This window comes from Bison bison, unplaced genomic scaffold, assembly GCF_000754665.1.
Source record: "Bison bison bison isolate TAMUID 2011002044 unplaced genomic scaffold, Bison_UMD1.0 scf7180017864181, whole genome shotgun sequence".
Classification (NCBI taxonomy): Eukaryota; Metazoa; Chordata; class Mammalia; order Artiodactyla; family Bovidae; genus Bison; species Bison bison.
In genome coordinates this window covers 7230762-7243070 of record NW_011494753.1, presented here as the reverse complement: position 1 = coordinate 7243070, position 12309 = coordinate 7230762, and the positions used below count along the sequence as shown (strand labels likewise).

The 12309-nt window shown below is 39.1% G+C and overlaps 1 protein-coding gene across 7 annotated transcripts in view; it reads left to right on the top strand.

Moving 5' to 3' along the window:
* PEAK1 (pseudopodium-enriched atypical kinase 1) overlaps window positions 1-12309 on the top strand; it is a 288921-nt gene that overhangs the window by 220551 nt on the left and 56061 nt on the right. The window lies entirely within an intron of this gene.

Here is a 12309-nt window from a genome sequence, read left to right as displayed (position 1 = left end):
ATACTTTTTTAACATGTAGGCAAAATAAGAGAAGTTAGTTATTAAGATTGAGACCAAGTGGTATAACTCTCAATCCAACTAGGCAAACTGCACATGCATACCCATTATCTAAGCATCAGTTTGCTTTAATACTTGAATACCTGTCTGTTGATCACCTACCCTTTATAAGTCATATCCCAAATATTTATATCAAATCCTTGTAATAGCCCTATAAGCTGAAAATCAGAGAAATTAAGAATTGGCCAGATTCACACAGCTAGTAATTGTCAGAGCTAGAATTCAAACCTTGATCTGTCTCACTCTACAACTTTTATTCTTCCTATAATGTTGCATTGTTAATGTACATAGAATCAAACAAAATTTTTATACTTTCACTTGTAATCACTCACATAAACATTTATGTTTAGGAAGTGTACGGTTTTTTTCTTTCTCATTTGTATTTTAAGCAAACTTAATGTACTTCCAATAAGAACAAGGAACTGTTATCCAGGTTTGTAACAAATGGGATGATTTCCTTGTATCCCCTGCCCTTTTTACTCTTACAAAGATACGCCCTGAGTATTCCATTCATCTGATTCTGAGTCTTCCTGCCTCTTGATTTACAGTGAGCCTTCTCTCCCAGGTCTGGCCTTCTCCCAGCAAAGACAGAAAACTCTGGTTCAGGACAGAGTCTCTCATCAGCTTTTCTTTAGAAAAATGTAAATAAAAATCAGCCCTTAATGCCTTCATTTCTTCTAGCAAAATGCCAGGAAATTTTATATATATTCTTTGCTAAAATAAGCTTTTTATACATGCCTGCAACTAGTTGTCAAAATGCTAAGAAGTTACTATTTTCCTTAAGTCCATGTAATAACAAAGCAAGTAGAATAGTGGTAATACATCCCTGGGAAAAATAGTCTTGTCATTGGTAGCTGAAAGTAGATGATAGAATATTGTACTCCAGTAGTAATAAAACACATGTATTGCAGGTTGCTCTTTCATTTAGAAAAGAAGCAATTTAAACAGTACATGGCTGGAGTTACCTATGACAGAATGGCAGATGGTTCATGAAAATCAATAAATGTCTTTACTCCTCATTAAGTATGGTTGTGGTGTGTTTATCCACATCCTGGAAGGCAGAGTCAAGGAATAATTTGGCTTCTGTTCAGTGAAATGAGATTCTCTACTTTAGCTGCATGGCCACTGTATGTGGGGGTGAGGGTAGCCTGGACCCTTGGCATGGCAGACCTCTTGCTAAACAGCTTATATTGTCAAAGGTTTACTTGCATATAGGCCAATCATAACTTCTACAATGTATTAGTTCTTTAAAGGTAGCATCCATTTATCCAAAAGATACAGTGCATTTATCTCGCTGGTTGTCAGATTTGACCATATATCTCAATAACTGGAGGACTATTGAAACATAAATTGCTGGGCCAGGCCCCCAGAGTTTTTTGATTTGATAGGTCTGAGTTGGGTCCTTCTAACAAATTCCCAAGTGATGATGATGGTACTAATCCTGGGGCCATACTTTGAGAACCACTGGTCTTCCTCCCAGTTTCAAGATATGTACTATATTTTAAATAAAGGAATTTTGAGGCATTAAGCTTTTCTTAGAGGCACACTGGAATTTTCACATTTCATAATGTCCCAGACTAAGTAGAAAAAGAGGTATTAGTGTTAAACGGGTTTTTTAAAAAAAAACTTTTTGGAGAGTTTAAAACTTGAATACTCATGTTGAAAAATATACACCATTTGCTTTTTCAGTAATTATTTCATTTACTTGGATACACCATTAGTATTTACTTGAAGCAACTTTGAGAGGAAAAACATTACTGTCAAATGTCAACATTTGTGTTTCCAGCTTGATGGCAATGTGATCATTAAATTACCATCCCACGGCTGGGAACACATTGCTGGAAGAAATGAAAATGCAAGTTTTTCTATAAGTAAATGAAGATTCCAAATCTAAATGGTACATAAAGAATGAAAAATACTGTACCAAAGGCCAAACCCTAGGCTCTGAAAGATGAAAGACTTTGTAGAGCCTTGCATTATGAGTTGAGATTTTTTACTAAGTTCATTTATTTGACTGTTCAAGGGACATAAATTGAATGTCTTAACTGTGCTGTCTATGTGCCATAGGGATAAACAGGGGTAAAGATTACCACACTGCTGAAACAGTGGGCATGGGTTTGACTTCAGCTTCAGCTGTCTGTCTGGACCTGCAGTCTATAATTAATTTGGGGATATAATAGTAACATGTAAAAGACTTAGCACAGGGTCTGGCACATAGTAGGTGCTTAAAAATATTACTAGACCCTCTGCCCTCACTGTGATAAGTGCTAACCAATGTATGCTCAGAATGGCACAGAAGCACAAAAAACAGAGTGATTAAATCAGCTTAAAAGACATGAAGTCAGCTTCTCAGAAATGAAATACAAACCAGATATTAAATGACAAATGAGATTTTGCCAGGTGGCTGACGAAGACACTGTAGGCAAAGGAACAATATATGCAAAGTCACAGAGATGATGATGGCAAACAGAAGCAGGACAGGTGCCTGGAAACGAATAATGAATAAAGCAGTGGTTCTTCAGGTGTGGTGCAGGCAAGGTCAAATAGTGACCATGAAAAAGTCACCATTTTCATAATAATACCAAGACATTATTTGTCTTTTTCAGTATGTTGGCATTTGCACTGAAGATGCAAAAACAATAATGGGTAAAACTACTTACACCTGTGCGATCACAAAACCATGGCACCATGTGGTACCAGTAGTTTTAGAAAAACAAACATCAGTTTTACTTAAGAATGTCCTTGATGAAGTAGCACATCGTATTAAATCTCAACCCTTGAGTATGTATCTGTTAAGAAATTCTGTGTGATAAAATGAAAAGTACACAGAAAGTACTTGTGCTGCATACCAGAGTATGGTCGTCTCGAGGAAAACCATTTGCTAAATAGTTGGAGTTTCAAAATTTGAATTACAAAGCTGAACTAGCCTCTTTTTTATGGACCATCTTAAAAGAACAAGTGGCAGACCAGCTGTGGTTATTCAGAATTGGGTGTTTGGCAGATATTTTCTTAAGAATGAGCACAGTGAGCCTATTACTTCAAGGAAAACAACTGACATCTCATCCATGATAAAATTCATGCTTTCACACAAAAATAAGGATTTTTGAAAACTTGTATCTGCTACCATGACAGCCTCATAATACTTAAGCATTTTTTTCTGATGAGATTGCTGGTGGCATTAGCAAAAAAGATTTTTTTAATTATATAATGAAATGTGTCAACATTTGGAAGATCCACATAACTCAGTGAACCAATTACTTCCAAATGATCCCATTTAGGATGTTACAGAATTATGCATGAGTAAAAGATCCATTGAAACTGCAAGTTAAACCAATGAATTTAATGTAACTGAGTACAAAAAGTTCACTGATACAGTTTGAGATTCCATATTGCAAGTAACTTTTAAGAAACTACCACTTAAGCAAGGTCTGGTATAGTACCAAAGAAGAATATCCAAGATTATCTAGATGACTATTAATACTCCCTTGCCACCTACATACATGGATGTGACCAGATATTTTTCATATACTTCAACCAGAGCAACATATCAGAGCAGATTGAATGCAGAGGCATATACGAGAATTCAGTGGTCTTCTATAAAGCCATAATGTTCAAGAGGTTTGGAAAAAAATATTATTTTGGTTAATATTTAAAGGTTTACTGTTTTTAAATGAATTAATCATTTTTTAATTTTTCAGTTTTAATTTCTAATAAAATAAATGTCAATAGCTATAATCCACATAAACAAAGAGCCCTTACAGTTCTCAATAACTTTTAAGAGAACCAAAAGTTTGAGAACTGCCAAGAAAGACTGTGAAGAGCCTTGCATACTACATTGAAATGTTTGGCCTTTATGTTATAGATTTTGCAGCAGAAACAGCTTTCAAGGGGGAAAGTAGTGTGATCTAAAAACTCTTCTGGCAGTAGTATTACAGATGAATCGGAAGTAGAAGATGTTGGTGACAGCAATACCAGTCAAATTTTGGCTCAAGAATGTATCCATAGTCATCATTTCTATCCAGCTAGTCTGGATCAAGAGAAATTAATTTAGTGGTTAGTCAGGTCTGTGACCAGGTGGGAATTTCTCCATTATAGTTTTTAGAAGTACTAGCTTACCTACCATCTCTGCAACCCTTTGGTGTCCATAGCATGTCCATAATATTGTGTAGTGAGAAAAATGAATCACTGAAGTCAGACAAAGATTTGAATTCAAATTGTGCCACTTGTAATTGTGTGACTTTTGACTTCACATCTCTGAGCTGAAGTTCCCAGCATGTACCATAGTGATGATAATACCTACCTTAAAGAGACATCACGAGGACTAAATAGGTATCTGTAATACAATACCTAGCAATATCAGTTGACTTCTTTACAAATTATGCTTAGGATATCAGAATTTAAGATAATTTTTGCTTAATGTTTTTCTCCAGCATTCTGTGCCTAGAATAAATAGCCAAGTGCTCTTTCTTAAATGTAAGCCCAGTCATATCCCCACACTGAAGGCCCTGTATATGTGACCTCTGTCTACCTGATTAATCTTACTTACCCTCTTCCTCATGTGCCTCTGGTTATTCTGGCTTTCTTTCTGAGCGTCTTGTTTAAAATGTTGACTGTGAAATAGTTACCTCGGTACCACCTTTAATGGAGGACCACTTTTAATCCCAAATTTATTTACATCTCTCCATCTCTGCTTCTACCACTTTTAATGGAGACCATAAATAAAATAGTTCCTTTTGGTTTCTTTCTTGCTTGCTTGCTTGCTTGCTTGCTTTGGCCACACTGCACAACCTGTGGGATCTTAGTTCTCCAACCAAAGTTGAACCCGGGCCCTCAGCAGTGACCGCACGAGTCCTAACCAGTCCCTGAACCACTAGGGAATGCCCCTTATTTTAAACTTTTTATGAAAGAAAATTCTAAACACATACAAAGGTAGATAGATTCATAAAATGAACCACCACTTACCCTAAAACCACACTTCAACAGTTATCAATTTACAGCCAATCTTGTTTCACCCAGACCTCATCCCATTCCCCCCATTATTTTGAAGTAAATATCAGGCATCATTTCATTTGTAAGTATTTCAATGTGTATCTCTAAAAGATACAGCGTTTTTTTTCTCCTTGTAACCATGTGTCAAAAGAATTCCTTAAACTTTAGCGGCTAACCCCTAGCTAAACATCATCTGTATCAAGATTTTAAATATTATGTATATTCTTTTGACTCCTACATTTATATCTCCATTTCTGATCGCTTCCCCTATGATTCATGTGAAAGTGAAAGTCACTCAGTCGTGTCTGACTCTTTGCAACTCCCTGCATTATTACAGTCCATGGAATTTTCCAGGCCAGAATACTGGAGTGGGTAGCCTTTCCCTTCTCCAGGGGATTTTCCCAGCCTACAGCTATCCATTTGATATCTCCAGTTAAACAACTGGACATCTCAAATGAAATGTGTCCAAAACAGAACTCTTGATTTTTCCCTACAAATCTATTCTACCCCAAGCCTTGCCTTGCTAAACGGTCCCACCATCCATCTAGTTGCCCAGATTAGAAAACTAGGAGTCATCTTTTATTCTTCTCTTCCCCTCATCCCCTGCATCCAAAATATCACCAAGTGTTGTTGACTCAACCTCCAAAACATATCACAAATCTATTTACTTCTCTCCATCTCTGCTTCTACCACGCTTCTCCAAGCCACCATTTTCTCTCACCTGGCCTACTAAAGTGTTTTCTTAATTGATCTACCTGCCTAATCTCTCACCCCTTTTAATCTAATTTCTCTGGAACAGCCATGTATTCTTTTTTTTAAATATATTTATTAGAGGATAATTGCTTTACAATATTATGTTGGTTTCTGTATATCAACATGAATCAGTCACAGGTATACATACGTCCCCTCCCTCCTGACTCCCACCCTATCTCACCCCTTCAGGTTGTCACAGAGCACAGAGTTTGAGCTCCCTGCATCATACAGCAAATTCCCACTGTTTATATGTTTTACATATAGTAACGTATATGTATCAGTGCTACTCTCTCTAGTTGTCCCACCCTCTCCTTCCCCACTGTGTGCACAAGTCTGTTCCCTATGTCTTCATCTCCATTGCTTCCTTGCAAATAGGTTAATCATTACCATCTTTCTAGATTCCAGGTATATGCATTAATATATGATATTTATCTTTCTCTTTCTGACTTATTCCACTCTGTATAATAGTCTCTAGGTTCATCCACCTCATTAGTACTGACTCAAATGCATTCCTTTTTATGGCTGAGTAATATTCCTTAGTATATATTTTTTAAATGCAAATCGCATTGTTTCAACACAGTGAAAGAAGTCCCTACATAATCTGACCTCTAACTACTGGTATAACCTGTCTCTTATTCACCACATTGCTCATGAACTTCTCCCAATAGCAGTTTTCTTTCTGTTCTTCAAACATGCCAAGCCTAATTCCCTTTTTATCAGCTGTTCACTCTGTGTGGTATGCTTCTTTCAGATCTTGGCATGGCTGGTTCCTTGTCATTCAGCTCTCAATTTAAATGTCAGTCCTTCAGAAAATTCTTCACTGGCTACTCAGTCATAAAAAACTTCCCCCACCCTCAGTCACGCCCAATTGCATCACATCATCTTTTTTTATTTTAGATTTATTCACGTGTTTATCACTTTAAAAAACTTTTCCATCTTTATTTCATTCTTCCTTTCTGGATTCAATTTACTTCCTCCCTAGGAATCCCCTTTTAGTAGTCTTTTCCATACACTGGTGATAAGTTCTTGATTATTGACTGAAATTGTTATTTATTCCCATGATTGGTAGACAGTATCTACTGCCAGTCACATACATGTTTTTAAAAATTTAGCTCAAGGGACTTTCCTGGTGGTTCCATTGTTAAGACTCTGTGCTTCCACTGCAGGGGTTGTTTGTTGCTGTTGTTTAGTTGCTAAGTCACATCCAACTCTGCGACCCCATGGACTGTAGCCCACTGAGCTCCTCTGTCCATGGAATTTCCCAAGCAGGAATACTGGAGTGGGTAGCCATTCCCTTCTCCAGGGGATCTTCCTGACCCAGGGATCAAACCTGCGTCTCCTACTTGGCAGGCAGATTCTTTACCACTGTGCCACCTGAAAAGTCCCCTACTGCACAGAGTACAGGTTCAGTCCCTGGTTGGGGAACTAAGATTCTGTGCTGCTAAGAGTCCATACTGTGCTGCTCAGCCCATGAAAGAAACAAAAATTAGCTTAAAATTTTCCTTTCCAATCAATTAGAAAACCAATCAACGACTGAGAAAATAACTGTAACTTGCCTAAAATAACTATAACACTCTCAACTGAAGTTAAGGATATCATTTGCCCCCTGAAATGGCCTCTTGAACTTTTGTTACTGAGCTCAAGCTTGCTCTGCTTGTTGCACGCGGGGCCATTGAATCCAAGAAACGAGGTGCTGAAGCAAGGAATACAGCTTTATTTGGAAAGTTGGCTGACCGAGAAGATGGAAGACTAATGCCTCAAAATAACCATCTTGTCGGGGTCTGGATTCCAGTTTCTTTTATTGATCAAAGATGGAGGGAGATAAGGAAACAAAAAGACCATTTGATTCTTGCAGATATCTCCTAGGATGGCAAACCTTAGGCAGGAGGATGTGTTAGTTTCTTGCAGTCATTTACAGGTAGCCAGGGTCAAATGATCTCCCTGTAAGCTAAAAAAGACACTTTAGTTTAAGGGTCAGACAGAGGGAACAGGGTTCACTGAAGCAGGCCATTATGTATGATTATAATAACAAAAGTGGTAAAAAAGGGAAAAAAAAAGGGTTAAAGTCAAAGAAACAAATCCAGCATCAGTTCACTTCAGTTCAGTTCAGAGTTCAGTTCAGTTCAGTTCGTGTCCGACTCTTTGCGACCCCATGAATCACAGCACACCAGGCCTCCCTGTCCATCACCAACTCCCGGAGTTCACTCAGACTCACGTCCATCGAGTCAGTGATGCCATCCAGCCATCTCATCCTCTGTCGTCCCCTTCTCCTCCTGCCCCCAATCCCTCCCAGCATCAGAGTCTTTTCCAATGAGTCAACTCTTCACATGAGGTGGCCAAAGTACTGGAGTTTCAGCTTTAGCATCATTCCTTCCAAAGAAATCCCAGGGCTGCAAACCCAGCATAAAAGAGTCAGAATTGACTCTTCCCTATTACACTTTGATTAACCTTTCTAGCTCCACCAGCCCTGAACATCATGTTCCTAATTAGCAAACACCCCTATCATGTACTCTTGGATACCATATAAGTCCAGTTTCTCTGGGAGTCCCAGAACCAGTTCAGGAATCCAGCTCTGCCTCGTATTGCTGGGATTCTATCCAAACTGCAGCAGCTTCCATTTTGGAAAAGCAGATTAGGTTTGGCACACCTTTGCTCTCCTAGAAATGCTAGTCATCTATATACACCTTCTTATACCCTTCCAAGACCTTTTTGACCTTCTTAGAGTCCTTAGAATTCAGCTATATTCCTCAATAATGCAGGAGTCAATCCTTAGAGCCCCTCTAATCCACTCCAAGGTTCAGGGGTATAGATCAGGAATTGGCAAACTATGAACTGTGGGCCACAGCCAACCTTCTGTTTCTATAAATGAACTTTGATTGAAAAACAGCCACACTCATTTTTTTACATATCTACAGCTGCTTTCGTACCATAATAGCAGGGGTGTGTGTGTGTGTGTGTGTGTGTGTGTGTGTGTGTGTGTTAGCTGCTCAGTCATATCCGACTCTTTGCAACCCCATGCACTGTGTAGCTCGCCAGGCTCCTTTGTCCATGGAATTTTCTAGGCAAGAATACTAGAGTGGGTTGCCATTTCCTTCTCCAAAAGCAGGGTTGAATAGTTGCAAAAGGCACACATGGACTGTAAAGTCTAAACTATTTACTATTTGACCCTTCATAGCAAACTTTTCTGACTCCTGGACTAAACTATAATATCTGATTTGTCTGTAGTCATCAGGCATGCTGGTGGCCTGTTGGCCATTCTGGCCAAATGCTAGACATGTTTGCTGCTCACTAAAGTAACCAGGGTCTGAGTCTCTTAATATACATATGTGTATGCACATGGAGTATGGACAGAGAAGTTCAAATACTTCCTAGATTATGATACAATGTGATGTCCTTCTCTGGAAAGTTCAGCTAGAAGCTTGATTTTTTTTTTTTTTTTAATGTTTATGCTCCAGTTCTCTCTCTCTCTCTTTTGATATGGGCAATCTTTTTTTAAAAAAAATTTAAAACACTTTTTTAAATTGAAGAATAGTTGATTTACATTGTATTAGTTTCAGGTGTGTTCCAGTTATGTCTTAATTTCCATTATCTCTTCTCTTTGCTAAGAGAACTTGTCAAAGTCATCTTTTCCTGCTTAGGACCAAACTGGCCTTGAAGACCAAGTTCCTATTTCTCATAAAGAAAAAAACTGGAGACAGAAGCTGAAAGTAATTGCTTGTTCTCCTGATCATGTTCTTTGCTCCAAAGAAACTTCTGAACTATCAGCATTTATAAAAATCACATCTGCATTTGCTGACCTATTGTTCCTGAAGTTTAAATGAGTTCATGAAGTCCTTACTACTGAATTTTTCAATAATCCTCTTTTAGAGAAAATGGATGAATATCTCATTTTATTGTAATCAAAGAATGATACAAGATGGTTGTGGGGTGGTCTTCAGAGAGCTTTATGTTCCTTTCCCTTTGGGGAGGTGATTAAAAATCCAGAGAATTAAATTGACTTGTTTTGAGTCTCATAATGAATGTTGTCCAAAGTGAAGACTCAAACTGAGAATTCCCCTGTTTGTCAGGTCAGCTTTGTTTCCTTGTTCGCCTAATGAATCTGAAGTCAAATACCAGTATCTTATTATATAATTCTCAATTTTCATTCATGTTATCTCAGTTGTCCCAGTATCTCTGACAGTGCACTCTTCCTATGTTATTGGAAACTGAAAACAGAGAGGCTCATTGATAGTCCCAGGACCACTCTGCAAGAAGGTGGCAGAGCCGGACTGACTTCAGAGATTTTTGGCCTCTGAGTACCTTTTGTGCACTCTTTGGGTGATTATTGAGTCTGTTGGAGTCTATCGTGTCCTTTATAAAGTCAGCCTGAGTGCAGGAAGGCATGCTGTGACCACTGAGGGCCACAGTGAGGTGTACTGATGCACTGACTTCAAGGAGTCTTGGAGTACTGAACACTGGCACAGTTGTTCACTCTCTTCAGAGCTCTTCATGTGAATTTCCCAGTTAATATACACTCCTGTAAATGTCACTACACCCATTTTATAGATGAATAATGGGAGACAGGGACAGACTAGCACCGGTGGCAGAGCTGAAATTAAATCTGAGTTTCTAATTTCTCAGCCTTTATTCAGACCTCTAGGCCAGTTTTCAGTCAGTGATTACTTAATATAACTGCAGTCGAGTATTGATTACAGTCATCAGGTGATATTTAAAGGTTTAATTCCAGGACAAGCAGTTTATCCTCATATGGTGCCTTTATAATGGTGATTTGTTAGTAGCAGGATGAAGGACTTGCCTGAAAAAACGCAAAGTGATGATAGTGGAGCACGCTGATCAGCTCCCCAGAGCAACTCCTAGTTATCATGGAGTGAAACAGCATCAGGAATCAGCCACTGGCCTTTTTGTGCTGCTGGTGCATGGAGAAGCTCCATTCTTCACCAGGGAAGATACCCTGTTCCTCTGCCTTCCAAACTGTGGAGAGGAACCCCCTCCCTTTGGATGCTCCTCGATGGAACCTGTCCCAGTCCTGTCCTCCATAGTGATACTGGCAGAAATTTTTCTGGGAGCCGTGTGGATACAGATCCTGGTGCCATTCTCTGGTGCCTTGCTGCCCAGACCTCAGCTGATTGGGTTTATTTAACACCCATTTACTGAGTGCTTTCTGGGATCCTCAGTCCTTGCTGCCTTAGCTTGGGCTCCATAACAACACCCCACAGACAGTTAACTTAAACAGCAAAGATTTATTTTCTCACAGTTCTGGAGGCCAGGAGTCCAAGATTAAGGTTCTAGCTGATTTGGTTTCTGGTGAGGGCTCTCTTTCTGACTTGATGACTACTTTCTCACTGTGTCCTCCCTTTCCTCCTTAATAGGTACAGAGAGAGAAACCAAACTCTCTGGTGCCTCTTCTTAAAAGGACACAAAGCCTCTCTAACAGGGTTAGGGTACCCTATCCTTATGACCTCATTTAATATTAATTATTTCCTTAGAGGCTCTCATCTCAAACTGTAGCCACACCAAGGTTTAGGGTTTTCACATATGAATTTGGAGGAGATACAAGCAGTTTATAACATCTGCCATGGGTGTTCATGGAAGGAAGGGTCCTCATGGACAATAAGACATCATGGGTAATTGAGATTTGAATAGTCTCAATGACTGGCTGAGTTTGGAATAGATGGAAAGAAGAAGGGAGGCAGCTCTAAGAGGGGAAAGCAGGTACACAGAGATAAAGAATATGGTGTGTCCAATGTACGATGTCAATACATTGTCTGAAGTTGAAGGATTGGGTCTCAGAAAGTTTGAAATAAAGATGAAAACATATGTTGCAACCTCATAGTGAAGGGCTTTGAAGTCCTACAGGTGGTCTGGACCTGACCGCAACACCTTGACCACAGGACCTATGGCTGATGTAGAACAGAGGAATAGCAGAATGAAAGAGAGATTTTAAGAAGAGTGCCCTGCAGGGTGAATAGAAAGTACAGGCGCTGTGGTCTGTCTGGGAGCAGCTTTTTCAGCCAAAGGGGCCTGGCTTTTGTGTTCACCTCTGACCTCTGTTTCTGTTTTTGTTTTTACCTCTGTTAATGTGAAGAACTGAGATAGTGCTGCATGTTGGGAGACTTGACTTACTGCTGGTGTCACAGATGCCATTTCCTGTTTTCAGAGTGGTCTTCAGCCAACCAGGCCTTCTAATAAAAATCAGAAATGTCATACTAGACCATATCCTCATTTCCTAACATGTTGCAAATTTGTATAATTGTACTCTAAGAATAAACCTCAAAAGGTAAGGATTGGTCCCAAAGCACTCCCTCCCTTTTTTAATAGCCTGTTATGAATCTCTCACCTGTGACTACTTAAATTATTTTATTTCCCCTGTTCAGCCATATCACTTCTGAGCAATGATGCTCCTTTACTAAAAATTTTCCTCCTCACTTCTTACATTTCACTCCATTTATACTTAATTTCCTGATCCTCTCTGCAGAGAGGGAGGCAGTGAAAAACAGCTTCTCAAATTGT